Below are 14402 nucleotides of genomic sequence, written 5' to 3'. Positions count from 1 at the left end.
TCAACCTTACTTCATAAAAAAACCAGGACAAAAGACATCATGTGGTCACACACTAAGCTGTCTACCTCTTTCTAGATTCCAGATGAAGGAGCAGCGCTCCGAAAGCTTGCACTTTCAAATAAACCTGTTGGACTATAACCTGGTGTTGTGTGATTTTTAATATTAACCTGAAACAACCTAACACTGTGGGGCAGAAGGAGCTGGTTAATTTGGGTGGTTAGCAATTAGTTCAGATTAATGACAACTATGGGTACAATTCCCATTCCTGCTCAGATGGACTCAGGACTTGTCTCTGACAGTGAAAGACAATGACAAACCACCTTTGATGAAAATAACTGACACGGAAAATGACTCATGTTCAGGCCTCAGTTGACAATAGCAATGAACCTGCCTTTGAGCACAGAATGAATGAAATAGATGGGAATAAGGGCAAAGACCATTGCTTGAATATGTTCACCCTTGATGTTAACAGTTAGTGCTATCTCTAGAAAATCAGTTCAAATGTATTGAAGCAGAATAATAGATTCCTCAAAGTTGATAGGGTTGTTAGGAAGGCGTATGTTTTGTTGGCTTTCATTAGCAGGGGGATTGAGTTTAAGAGCCATGGGGTTACGCTGCAGCTCTAGGGAGCCCCAGTTAAACCACATTAGAATATTGTGTTCGGTTCTGGTCGCCTCATTATAGGAAGGATGTGGAAGCTTTCAAGAGGGTGCAGGGGAGATTTACCAGGATGCTGCCTGGACTGGAGGGCATGTCTTATGAAGAGAGGTTGAGGAAGCTAGGGCTTTTCTCATTGGAGTGAAGAAGAATGAGAGATAATTTGATAGAGGTATACGAGATGATGAGAGGCATAGATAGAGTGGATCTCTAGGGAGCATAATTTTAAGAAGGTTGGACAAAGGTTTAGGAGAGATGTCAGAGGTAGGTTCTTTACACAGAGAGTGGTGGATGTGTGGAATGCACTGCCAGCAGTGGTAGTAAAGTCAGATACATTAGGGACACTTGAGCAACTCTTGGATAGGCACATGGATGTTAGTAACATGAAGGGTATGTAGGTTAGTCTGATCTTACAGCAGGATAAAAGGTCGGCACAATATCGATGTCTGAAGGGCCTGTACTGTGCTGTACTGTTCTATGTTCTATGTTCTAATATACAGAGGAACCTCGATTATCTGAACACCTTGGGCAGGGAGTATTTTGTTCAGATAATCGAATGTTCAGTTAATCAGATGTTCAGATAATTGAATGCCAGATAACACAGTTTAGCCAAGCATCAGGACCTTGCGATCTTGTCCAGATAATCCAAAAAGCAAATAATTGAATGCTGGATAATGGAGATTCCTCTGTATCGGGTATTATATAATCTGAGTGATGGAAGTGCCCACATGAAGTAATTGGATATCATCATAAAACTATTGGTCAAGTTGATTACAAAGTTATTTGAGTTCTTGGTAATCATTGCCCCTGCATTGTCCATGCTGCATGACAGTTACAAATGTATTTACATTCACGCATTACAAACATTGATATCACATCCATATGGGGTTTGGAGACACTTTTAACTGCATTGTGAAGTTACAGTCTGAAAGAACTGAATACTTGCCCAAATGAAGCCTTTACTTTTCTAACAGTATTACTGCAAACTGACCTGGAGCTTTTTTGTGTTCTAAATGAGCTGTGAAGCTCATTGCTCACATATAGTAATAGCAGATTGTCCCACACCTCACAAAAAAAAACAACTGTTCCTTTTGTAACTGCTCCATCAACAAGGACATCCACATTACATTATCTGACTTATCTTCCTGAATTAGGTGGATTACCGTATAGGAACGGTTTTCCTGCATCCGCACTCCACAGCTGGGCTTATAGGAAATTTTGGTCACTTAGGAATCACAAAGCTGTTTACCTAGGCTGAGTTTTTATTGTGATTACTCCTGAAGTTTGCGTTCATGAATTCAATGGTCCCGGGGCCTACTTTCCCAGCCATCGGTCCAGAAGTACAAGTGACTAAGATGGACTGTCTTTTCTGGATGCCAGTTTCTGGGTTCCATGAAAATTAAACATGCTCATTGGCACTATTTTTGCTTCCTCTTATCGGTAGCCGTGATGAAGGCAGATGGCTGCAGGGAGTGACAGTGGGAGGTTGCCACAGGATCAGTGGCATAGCATGAATCGAATAAAATGTTGTTGCCCATATTCTTCATTCTTACTGAGGTTACCATGAAGCACTCTCCTTCTCATCCTCTCCTCTCATAACCTGGTGACCCTCAGGTTAAACCACCATCTGCAAATGGAGAACAGCCCTATGACCTGGTCAGACTATGGCTCTACCTTTCTTCCTCCTTTTTGACATTAGTTGAAGCAAATGGCAATCAAAAATCGAACAAGGCCTGCATCTGTGCTTGGAATTTTTACATCGCTTTCATAAGTAAACCTGATGAGTAGATTTAAATTGTGTTTTGTAGCTGACCCACTCCCTCTTGTCTCCTACAATCAAAGCTCCATGCCTCACTATTGACAGGTTTTCCACACTTGCAGATTCCACTTTGATCTTTACACTTGCTGCTCTCTTGCCCCAGGTTTGATTCCATGTCTGGTCATATCTTCCCACCTTCGATGTCCTCCAAAGGCCAAAACTGTCACCGCTGATGGTTTTAACAGAAATTAGTTGGATGACTATCATCAACTGTAAATGTTTCACAGCCTAATGGACAAAGATTAAAAAAAAGAGTCAGAAGTTTTTTGGCCTTGTGTTTCCAGAATCCAGTATGCTCCAGCAAGAGATAAATCTTAAGGATCCATGTGATAGATTTTGGAACTTCTAGGACTCATCGACTCTGATGGCATTTCTTGTTCTGTATTTAGACACATAAAGTCATAGAGTCATACAAAATGGGAAAGCCCTTCAGTTCAATTCGTCCACGCCGACCAGACATCACAATCTGACCTAGTCCTATTTGCCAGCATGGCCCATATCCCTCTAAACCCTTCCTGTTCATGTCCCCAACCAGATACCTTTTAAATATTGCAATTGTACCAGCCTCCACCACTTCCTGTGGCAGCTCGTTCCATACATGCACCACCGTCTGCGTGAACATGTCACCTCTCAGGTCCTTTTTAAACCTCTCCCCTCTCATTTTAAACTATGCCCTATAGTTTTGAACATCCACACCATCGGAAAAAGATGTTTGCTATTGACCCTATTCATGCCCCTCATGATTTTATAAACCTCTATAAGGTCACTATTCAGCCTCCGATACTCTAAGGAGAAAAGTCCTAGTCTATTCAGCCTCACCCTATCACTGAAACCCTCCAACCCTGGTAACATGCTTATAAGTCTTTTCTGAACCCTCTCAAGCTTAACAACATCTTTCCTGTAGAAGGGCAACCAGAATTGTACACAGTATTCTAAAAGTGGCCTCACCAATGTCCTGTACAGCCGGAACATGACATCCCAACTCCTAGACTGAAACTTCTGATCAATGAAGGCAAGTGTGCCAAATGTCACCATCCTGTCTACCTGTGACTCCACTTTCAAGGACAATGCAGCTGCACACCTGGGTCTCTTTGTTTGCTAACACTCCCCAGGACCCTACCGTTGACTGTAAAGGTCCTGCCCTCATTTGCCTTACCAAAATGCAACACCACATGGTTATCGCAATTAAACTCCATCCTCTACTCCTCAGCTCATTAGCTCATCTGATCAAAGTGCTGTTGTATTCTAAGGTAATCTTCTTCATAGACCACTGTATCACCTATTTTGTTGTCAAATGCAAATGTACCAACCATACCTCCTATATTCACATCCAAATCATTTATATTAATAGTGAAAGGCAGTGAACCCAGCACCAATCCTTGTCACATGCTGGTGGTCACAGGCCTCCAGTGCAAAAAGCAACCCTCTAACAACACACCTGTCCCCTAACTTAAAGCCAATTTTGTATCCAATTGGCTATCTACCCCAGATACCATGTGAATTTATTCAGGTATTGCCCAATAAACCTTGTTTTTACAGGTTTGCATACTTACTGCTGATCATTTTTGGACTTTGACTATCATTTAATAATTTCATCATAAATCAAGAATTAAACAGAGTACACACGAGAAATATTTGAGTCTCCTTCTGAGAAACTGCTCCAATGTTTTGCAAGGTAGCTCGAGATTTGATTTGAATGCAGGTGTGGTGGAAAACATGAGCACTCAATGCAGTGCTGGGGTGGTATTTTTGCCTTTTGAATCATGCTCTCAGGCAGAAATTAGAGCTGCCAAGTCAGCAGGTGGAATGATGTCACATTTCACCAGCTGCCCACTTTGTGAGGAGGCCCTTAATACAGACAGGCACTGTTTAATTTCCAAATGGTGGCTCAGTGGTTAGCCCTGCTGCCTCACAGCACCAGGGACCAAGGTTTGATACCAGCCTCAGGTGACTACCTTGTGGAGTTTACACATTCCCCCGTGTCTGCAGGTTAGGTGAATTGGCCATGCTAAATTTCCTATATGTTCAGGGATGTGTTAGTTAGGGTCAAACGTAGAGTAATTGAGTAGGGGAATGGGACTGGGTGGGTTAGTCTTTGGAGGGTCGGTGTGGACCTGTTGGGCCAAAGGGCCTGTTTCCACACTGTAGGCTTTCCATGATTCTATCGTAGAAAATCAGAAGATGGTAATGAATTTCCCTGGAACACTTCAGCTTAAATCTCAAATCATGCAGTGCACTCATGTTATCTAGGTAACATGTACCTTTCAGTATTCCTGCTGAAGTTTGGGAGACAAGAGGAGGACGAGAAAGAGAAGGTGGTATGGGATTCAGTGGAAGCCCAGAGAACAAGAAAGGGTTAAATTGGATTGAGTTAGATCAGGGAAGGCAAAATTGGACTTATTCTTGATGTTCGTGGAAGTGTTTCCACTGCCCTCCTGGTGACCACTTGCTTTGACACAGCACAGAGCCTGGAAACCTTCTGTTAGACATATGAATGTGGGGCTCCCCCCTCGCCTTCACAGCTGATTGACCGGAACCAGTGCTACAATGTTGGAGGCACTCACCTGAGAAAGACATGGATACGAGAGCATATGGGATTTACAGAGGCATTCCTAGTGATAGTTCTGTAGGATTTGAGGTGTTTACTGTACATTGTCGATGTCTCTGATACAAGCAGAATTGCACGTGAAGGTACTGCCATGGGGACCATGAAATTTATATCAGGTTTGAGGTTTTTGTCTGCTGCACAGAGTGCCAAAGGTTGCGCAGGCACACTGAGGGCAGTGTTGAATTTTTTCATTAGTGTCTGAGTGGAGGCTGCCAAGGTATGAGAGCTGGTTTGTGTCATCCTATGGCTTGCCAAGGATCCTGATAGCAGGGAGCGATGCTATCCAATTGGAACAAGCTGGTGGAGGACCTTTCTCTTGCAAATGTTTACCCGAGGGCTATTATCCCATGCTTTGGTGGATGCATTGACAATAGCTTGGAGCCTGGCCTCAGTGTGTGCAATCATTGTCTGAGCAGTGCAGCTCACAGACAGAGGTTCAGGTGGTTTTCATTCTGGACTGGAGGCAATGCAAATTCAATAGCTGTTTTCCTGTAGAGAAAGCTTTACTCAAGCAGAAGATTTCATTGATATAGTGAATGGGAGAAGGGGATTGACTCTGTTCTAGTATTCAATGAGATCATGGTTGATCTGATAATCATAGAATTGAAGAATCATAGAATCCCTACAGTACAGAAAGAGGCCATTTGGCCCACTAAGTCTTCATCAATCCTCTGAGGAGCATCCTATCCTGATCCCAGCCCTATAACTCCACATTTCCCATGGCTAACCTATCTAGCCTACATATCCCTGGACACTATGTGCAATGTATCATGGCAAATCCACCTATCCTGCTTATCTTTGGACAATGGGAGGAGACCTAGAATATCTGAAAGACATCTGCCCAGACACAGATGTTTTGTCACTACACTAGGTAATGTGTTCAGTGACCCTCTGGTGAAGCACTGGTGTTAGTGACCTGCTTTCTATTTATGTGCTTAGGTTTCCTTGGGTTGGTGATGTAATTTCTGATGGCGATGGCATTTCTGGTGGTGATGTCATTTCCTGTTCTTTTTCTCAGAGGGTGGTAAATGGGGTCCAAGTCGATGGGATTGTTTGCTTCTAGGAATCCTTGTGCGTGTCTCTGTTTGGCGTGAGCTAGGATGGATGTGTTGTGCCAGTCGAAGTAGTGTCCTACCTCATCTGTATGTCAGGATACTAGTGAGAGTGGGATAGCTTCTTCAAAAAGAACGTGTACCCAATGTACACAGTCTGTCATTTTCTCAGTAACAAACCCAAACAAGCAGACAAAACACATTCAGAAACCCTAGCCACTCTCCCCTACATCAAAGACATCTCAGACCTCTTAGCATCATGATAGCCCACAAACCCACCAACACATTAAAACAACAGCTAATGAACTTGAAAGACCCCATATAGACAACAAGAAAAACTAATGTCATTTACAAAATGCCTTGCAAGAACTGTAACAAATGTTACATTCAACAAACAGGCAGAAAACTAGCCACCAGGCTACATGAACATCAACTAACCACAAAAATATATGACCCATTCTCACTAGTATCCTTACATTTGGATGAGGAAGGACACCAATTTGACTGAAGCAATACATCCATCCTAGCATTAGCCAAAGAGAATTCCTAGAAGCATAGCATTCCAAGCGGAACTCTACCAAAAGACACATCGATTTGGACCCCATTTACCACCTTCAGAGAAAAATAACAAGAAATGACATCACCACAGGAAATGACATCACTGCAGCAAATTACATCACCAACCCAAGGAAACCTAAACACATTACTAGAAAGTGAATCATTAGTGCCAGTGCTTCACTGGAGGCTCATTGATTATGTTACCCAGTATGGTGATGAAACAAGTGAAAATGAACATTCCAGCTTAGGTGACTGTCTGTGTGGGGTTTGCATGTTCTCCCCATTTTAGCGAGTTTTGAGAAGATTTGTAGCTCAGCTTGAGGTTCTAGATGTAAGTTTGCTCACTGAGCTGGAAGGTTCATTATCAGGCGTTTTGTCACCATGCTAGTTATCATCATCAGTGAGCCTCCAGTGAAACAATGGTGTTAGTGACCTGCTTCGGGATTAACAGATTCCAAATCGTCACATAGACAGCAAAGTGAGAGTCTTTTGTGACCAGCTTTCTCGAAGATTCGTCAGTGAAGGGCTTGAGTGTGACTTTTGTAAAGAGGAACTGTCAGAGTGGCTCATTAAGGCATTACCAGTGTACCATTTACTTCTTTAGGAAGGCTTTTTTGGATAAGTAAAAGAGCCACAAGTGAAAGAGATGGTGATGATTAAAGATGGCCACAAGTACAACGCCATTGCGGTCGGCCAAGAACAATTATATACTTTATGTGCAGCCAACACTCTTGTTATAACCAGTAAAACACACTAAATAAACAAAATCAGCAATCAATGTGGTTTGTTGCAACTGCCCAAAAGCTGTCAAGTTTAATACGATATCTGTAAAGCAAGTGGCACCGAGGGATGTCGGACTTGTGCAGGAAATCTGGCTCAAACATCCAGGTCAGGCCCAGAATAAAACATGGGAGAGCAACATGGCATTACAACACCACAACATCGACAGCAACAAAATTGTTAAAGAGTTGCAAAAATGCTAACACCGTTAATGAGATTCAACGGCAATGAAGCAGAAGGTAAATCTCAGAAGGTGGTCAACTTTGTTTACCTCATGCAGCATATCGATAGTAAAAGCTTATCAGCTTTCATCATGTTAATATCATATGTCCTGAAAATACAGGACCACACATTTTTAAAGTTAAAATCAACACAGGAGCCAGTGCTAACATATACCAGTATGCATCCTGAAAGCATGTATCTTAGCAAGTTACAGTCCATGTAGAAACTAGGAGAGATTATCTATAATGTGTAATGGATCACCAAATCTGTGCATTAGCAGAATCACACTGCAGTCCTATATCACAAGTTTATCTTAGCTCCATTAAACCCTCTACTTGTTAGTTACCAACAATCCAGCAGTGGCAGGAGTACCAATAAACACAGACCTAGATATAGTCACAGATCATGAGACTCATGCAACACTAATGCAGTAGAACAAACCACACATGACACAATCAAATCAATTGATGTTGAAAATAGTGGTCCTTCGAATGTGGACACTAGTGGGTGGAATATAAGTTGTCCCTATTTTACTTTGCCATTGCCACCACCTCCAGCAGGACATCATCACTTATCACATCTTCTTCTATTCCCGATAGATAGCATTCTGCAGGGATCATTCCCTCCAGGAGACCCTGGTCCTGTTCTCCTTCGGTCCTATCACTACTTACTCAGCCATGGCATCTTCCCACACTCTCACAGAAGATGAAACACTTGCCCATTCACCTGTACCCTCCTCACTGTCCTGGGCCCCAGATATACCTTCCAAGTGAGGCAGCATTTCACTTGTGCATATTTCAACCCAGTCTACTACTGCATTCACTGCTCAATGCAGTTTCTTGTACATTGGCAAGACCAAATGGAGACTGGGTGACCACTTTGAGGAACACCTTCCCTCTATCTGTAGGAATGACCCTGACCTCCCAATTGTTTACCATTTCAATAAACCATGTTGTTGTCATGGTAACATTTCTGTCCTGGACCTGCTGCAACGTTCCAATGAAGCACAATGCAAGCTCGAAGAACAGCTCTTCATTTTCCATTTAGGCCCTTGTTATGAAGATGTGGGTGTACTGTATCTTTAAGAGAATTAAAAGCTAGCAGAATTATCTGACAAAGCATCAAGTATTCTGAACAAGATATAATGTAACATTTAGTCGAACAACTCGACTAGCTAGCTGACTGGAGACGACAAAACAGATTTGAATTTGGGCAATCAGTTTAAATTATACCCCAAAAATTACCAAACCCCAACCCAGTTTGAATTTAGTATATTGACAATCTTAAAAGCCAATGACACAATCCAATGCTTTGGTGGGGGGGGGGGTAATAAGACCAGGGAGAATTGAACAGTTGGGAGGAGAACTGCCAAGCCACCAGCACCTGCAGACTGCCTGGAGAATAGCTCTCTTAAAGGTACCTTTATCGATGTGAAGCAGAAATCCCTAAGAAGAAAAGGCGACAGAAGAAGACATCACAAGAAGATTTGAAATCTGGCTGGTTTTGAAAAGTTGAATTTTGGTAAATCTTAATTGGGACTTTTATCGGACTAGTATTATAGAAGGGAAAATAAAAGATAGATGAGAGGAAGGAGTTTTAAATAGTTATTAATTAATTATTCTCTGTTATACTTTAAACAATAAAGTTGTTAATTTTTACTTTCAATAATTCTTGGCCTCTTGAATTGTCACAGATTACTGCATGGGATAAATCCTTTCTGTGTTGCTGGTTTAAATTAAGCAGCAGGGTTTACCCCATGTTGTAACAGTTTGGGGGCCTGTGCAGGATTTGAATTGGTTTAGGTAGATTTAAATAGATTTGGGGGTACAAAAAATTCCAGCAGATTTAGACACATAGGTTAGTGTCATGGATCTTTAAATAAACTTAGGTGAGGTAATTTTTATACTTTCAGTGACTTGTGGTTGATTAGATTAAAAGTGAGAGAAATGGCTCTTCAAATTATTAAAAAGGTTCTGGGATTTGAAGACGATTTGCAAATTTGCCAAGGAAGTTTAGAAAGATAGAAAAAGGCCATACTTTTAGAATGAGCAAACAAGTTAGATCTGGTTTTAACCAAAGGCCGAGAGGGCAAGCTGTGAGGAGGATGAAGAAATGCTAGAGTGTGATTTAGAAAGGTTCGGTGAGTGGAAAAAGCATTGGCAAATGAAATGTAATGTGGATGCTAGCGAGGTTGTTCACTTTGGTAGCAAAAACAGACCAGCAGATAATTATCTGATGGTGTTAGACTTGGAATAGTGAAGAGCAACGAAACCTGGGTGTCCTTGTGAATGCAAGCAGGCAGACGCAGCAGGCAGTGAAATAGGCAAAAAGTTTATTGACCTTCATAGCAAAAGGATTCAAGTACAGGAACAGGAATGTCATGCTGCAATTGTTTAGAGCCTTGTTGAGACCACATCTGCTGTGTTTTGTGCAATTTTGGTCACCTTATCTGAAGAAGGCTGTTCTGGTCATGGATCGCGTACAGCAATGGTTTTACCAGACTAATTCCTGGGAAGGCAGCGCTGATATAGGAAGAGACACTGAAGAGGACACTATTCACCAGAATTGAGAAGAATGAGGGGAGATTGCACAGAAACCTCTAAAATTCTAATAGGACAAGACCTGGTAAAACGCAGGAAGGATGTATGTGATGACAGGGGAGTCCACAACTAGGGTCACAGAATAACAATACAGGGTAGACCACTTAGGACCGAGATGAGGAGAAATTTCTTCACCCAGACAATGCTGAGCTTGTGGACTTCTCTGCCACAGAAAGTGGTTGAGGCCAAAGCATTCACTGCTTTCAAGAAGGAGTCAGATATAGTTCTTAGGGCTAAAGGGACCAAAGGATAAGGGGTGAGAGCAGGGACAGGATATTGACTTGGATGAACAACTATGGTCATAATGAATAGTGGAACAGGCTCAAAGGGCCAAATGACCTATTCTTATTTACTGTTTACTGTTAATAAAGAAAAGTCATACTGCCCTCAAAACGTTAACTCTGTTTCTCTCCGAACAAATGCTGCCAGTTCCATTGAGTTGCTCCAGCACTTTCTGTGTTTATTTCAGATTGCCAACATCTGCAGAATTTTGCTTTCATTAGGCTCTGACTCTGAAACTGCTCTCCCTCCCACATCAATCTTCGGCTCATTTTGTTAAATCATTAATCCACCTTGGGCTTTATTTAAGAAGAACCAGCTTATGTTCCCAATAGATAAGTAACTCCACATATGAAAGCAACAAAATTCTCTCAGGATGTAGAACTTGCAAAATGTCCAGATTACAGAGGAGGAAGTGCTGGATGTCTTGAAATGGTTAAAGCTGGATAAATGCCCAGGACCTGATCAGGTGTACCTGAGAACTCTGTAGGAAGCTAGAGAAGTGATTGCTGGGCCTTTTGCCGAGATATTTGTATCATTGACAGTCACAGGTGAGGTGCCGGAAGACTGGAGGTTGGCAAACGTGGTGCCACTGTTTAAGAAGGGTGGTAAGGACAAGCCAGGGATATATAGACCGGTGAGCCTGACCTCGGTGGTGGGCAAGTTGTCGGAGGGAATCCTGAGGGACAGGATGTTCATGTATTTGGAAAGGCAAGGACTGATTCGGGATAGTCAATATGACTTTGTGCGTGGGAAATCATGTCTCACAAACTTGATTGAGTTTTTTGAAGAAGTAACAAAGAGGATTGATGAGGGCAGAGCAGTAGATGTGATCTATATGGACTTCAGTAAGGCGATCGACAAGGTTCCCCATGGGAGACTGATTAGCAAAGTTAGATCTCACGGAATACAGGGAGAACTAGCCATTTGGATACAGAACTGGCTCAAAGGTAGAAGACAGAAGGTGGTGGTGGGAGGGTTGTGTTTCAGACTGGAGGCCTGTGACCAGGGGAGTGCCACAAGGATCGGTGCTGGGCCCACTACTGTTTGTCATTTACATAAATGATTTTGATGCGAGCATAAGAGGTACAGTTAGTAAGTTTGCAGATGACACCAAAATTGGAGGTGTAGTGGACAGTGAAGAGGGTTACCTCAGATTACAACAGGATCTGGACCAAGTGGGCCAATGGGCTGAGAAGTGGCAGATGGGGTTTAATTCAGATAAATGTGCGGTGCTGCATTTTGGGAAAGCAAATCTTAGCAGGACTTATACACTTAATAGTAAGGTCCTAGGGAGTGTTGCTGAACAAAGAGACCTTGAGTGCAGGTTCATAGCTTCTTGAAAGTGGAGTCGCAGGTGGGTAGGATAGTGAAAAAGGTGTTTGGTATGCTTTCCTATATTGGTCAGAGTATTGAGTACAGGAGTTGGGAGGTCATGTTGCGGCTGTACAGGACGTTGGAATATTGTGTGCAATTCTGGTCTCCTTCCTATTGGAAAGATGTTGTGAAACTTGAAAGGGTTCAGAAAAGATTTACAAGGATGTTGCCAGGGTTGGAGGATCTGAGCTACAGAGAGAGGCTGAACAGGCTGGGGCTGTTTTCCTTGGAGCGTCGGAGGCTGAGGGGTGACCTTATAGAGGTTTACAAAATTATATGGGGCATAGATAGGATAAATAGACAAAGTCTTTTCCCCGGAGTCAGGGAGTCCAGAACTGTAGGGCATAGGTTTCGGGTGAGAGGGGAAAGATATAAAAGAGACCTAAGGGGCAACTTTTTCATGCAGAGGATGGTACGTGTATGGAATGAACTGTCAGAGGATGTAGTGGAGGCTGGTACGATCACAACATTTAAGAGGCATTTGGATGGGTATATGAATAGAAAGGGTTTGGAGGGATATGGGCCGGGTGCTGGCAGGTGGGACTAGTTTGGGTTGGGATATCTGGTCGGCATGGACGGGTTGGACTGAAGGGTCTGTTTCCATGCTGTACATCTCTATGACTCCATGACTCCCCAACACCAAAGGGTAATTAAGGCCTCTAGTTATAATTCATCAGCTGGATGAATTCAGCAACGTCCATATCTGTACAGAGTTACTCAGGTGGTGCAGAATCCAATTGATGAATACTGGCTTTTCAAGCAGCAATCATGACTTTGTAATTTTTAACAGCAATTTTCTGCACTTGATGTAGTTGATTGAAAAGTCAAGCTTAATTGGTGTGTTCTTGAAGACAACATTATCTACTGTGACTGGAATTTGGGTGCTCCAGTTAAACAGGTTGAAAAACCAGTGCATTTGGGTTTTGTGTCCCAAACTCTAATCCTGACAGTAGATATGTCAACCCTTTCACTTCCCACTGTATTGCTTAGATGTTGGAAATATCCTATTCACATGTATTAACACAAAAGTATCATGATGTAACTGATAAGAACATATCGTATAATATTTTTATTCGTTCACTGAATGTGAACTTTGTTGGTTGGGCCACAACTTATTGCTCATTCCTAATTGCCCTAGAGAATGCAGAATTGAGCTACCGTCTTGAATCACCACAGTCCATTAGGTGTGGGTAGGCCCAGAGTATCATTAGGGAGGAAGTTCCTGAATTTTGATCTTGTGATAACAAAGAAACAGCAATATATTTCCAAGTCAGGATGGTGTGTAGTTTGGAGAAAAAGAGGCCTGGAGGATTTTTAAAATTTAACATTTAGATTTTCGATGAAGTTAATGTACAGTGGAAGTCTTGGGAATTGTTAAAAGGGCCTTATATATGGAACGGGTGCAGTTTGTGACCGAGGGTTGTCTGGCCATTAACATAAGCCAGTGATCACCATCAACAATTGGCAGCGATCAATGTCCGTAAAGAATTCTTGCTTATACACTTGCCATGTCCATACATTTAGTCTAATGAATAGGTTTACTTTGGCTGAATTATTCAGGGCAACTAACATCTTTCAAGCTTAGTACTACTCTTCTGTCTTAATTTATGTAGCAGTTGCCAGTCACTGTCTTTTGCAGAGCTAGTACTGTCATCCTTCTGCCCTCACCAACTGCTTGGAGTTTAATTTGGAGAAATAATGATGTGTATAGAATTAAACAATTGACTGGACATAGCTAGTGAATAGCCATTGGTTTGAATGCAAGCAAAATAATTACCCATTCCTACAGTGAAATCTTTCCTCATCTGTCTTTGTTTGGTCAATCCAGTGTGGGCCATTTGGGGAAAGTAATATCTCTTAAGCAAGCATCTGCAAATACAGCGATATTTCTCATTCCCAAGCCTTTCCATAGATTTTATGGCACTGAAAGAATTTTGAATCATAGCAAAAACATTTGATGTCGAAGATATTCCAAAATTCTTAACAGAGGAAGTAAAGAATGGATGACACCAATTACTTGTGGATAGGAAGGAGAGGTGACAGAAGCTTGGCTAGTGACAACATTTAAGAGGGTCTTCAAAGAATAGGGGATGATAAATACACAGGTTTTAGATTTAGAGGGAATTTGAGAGAACAGGTATCAATTTCTGTCACTGATGGTGGAGCAGTAAGGATGAAACAGCTTTGATTAGATTAGATTAGATTCCTTACAGTGTGGAAGCTGGCCCTTTGGCCCAATCAGTCCACACCGACCCTCCGACAAGTAACCCACCCAGACCCATTTCTCTCTGACTAATGCACCTAGCACTATAGGCAATTTAGCATGGCCAATTCACCTGACCTGCTCATCTTTGGACTGTGGGAGGAAACTGGAGCACCCAGAGAAACCCACGCAGACACGGGGAGAATGTGCAAACACCACACTAATGGCACCTGAGGCTGGAATTGAA

The sequence above is a fragment of the Chiloscyllium punctatum genome, chromosome 19, assembly GCF_047496795.1.
Source record: "Chiloscyllium punctatum isolate Juve2018m chromosome 19, sChiPun1.3, whole genome shotgun sequence".
Classification (NCBI taxonomy): Eukaryota; Metazoa; Chordata; class Chondrichthyes; order Orectolobiformes; family Hemiscylliidae; genus Chiloscyllium; species Chiloscyllium punctatum.
Note: the sequence above shows the minus strand (reverse complement) of the source record.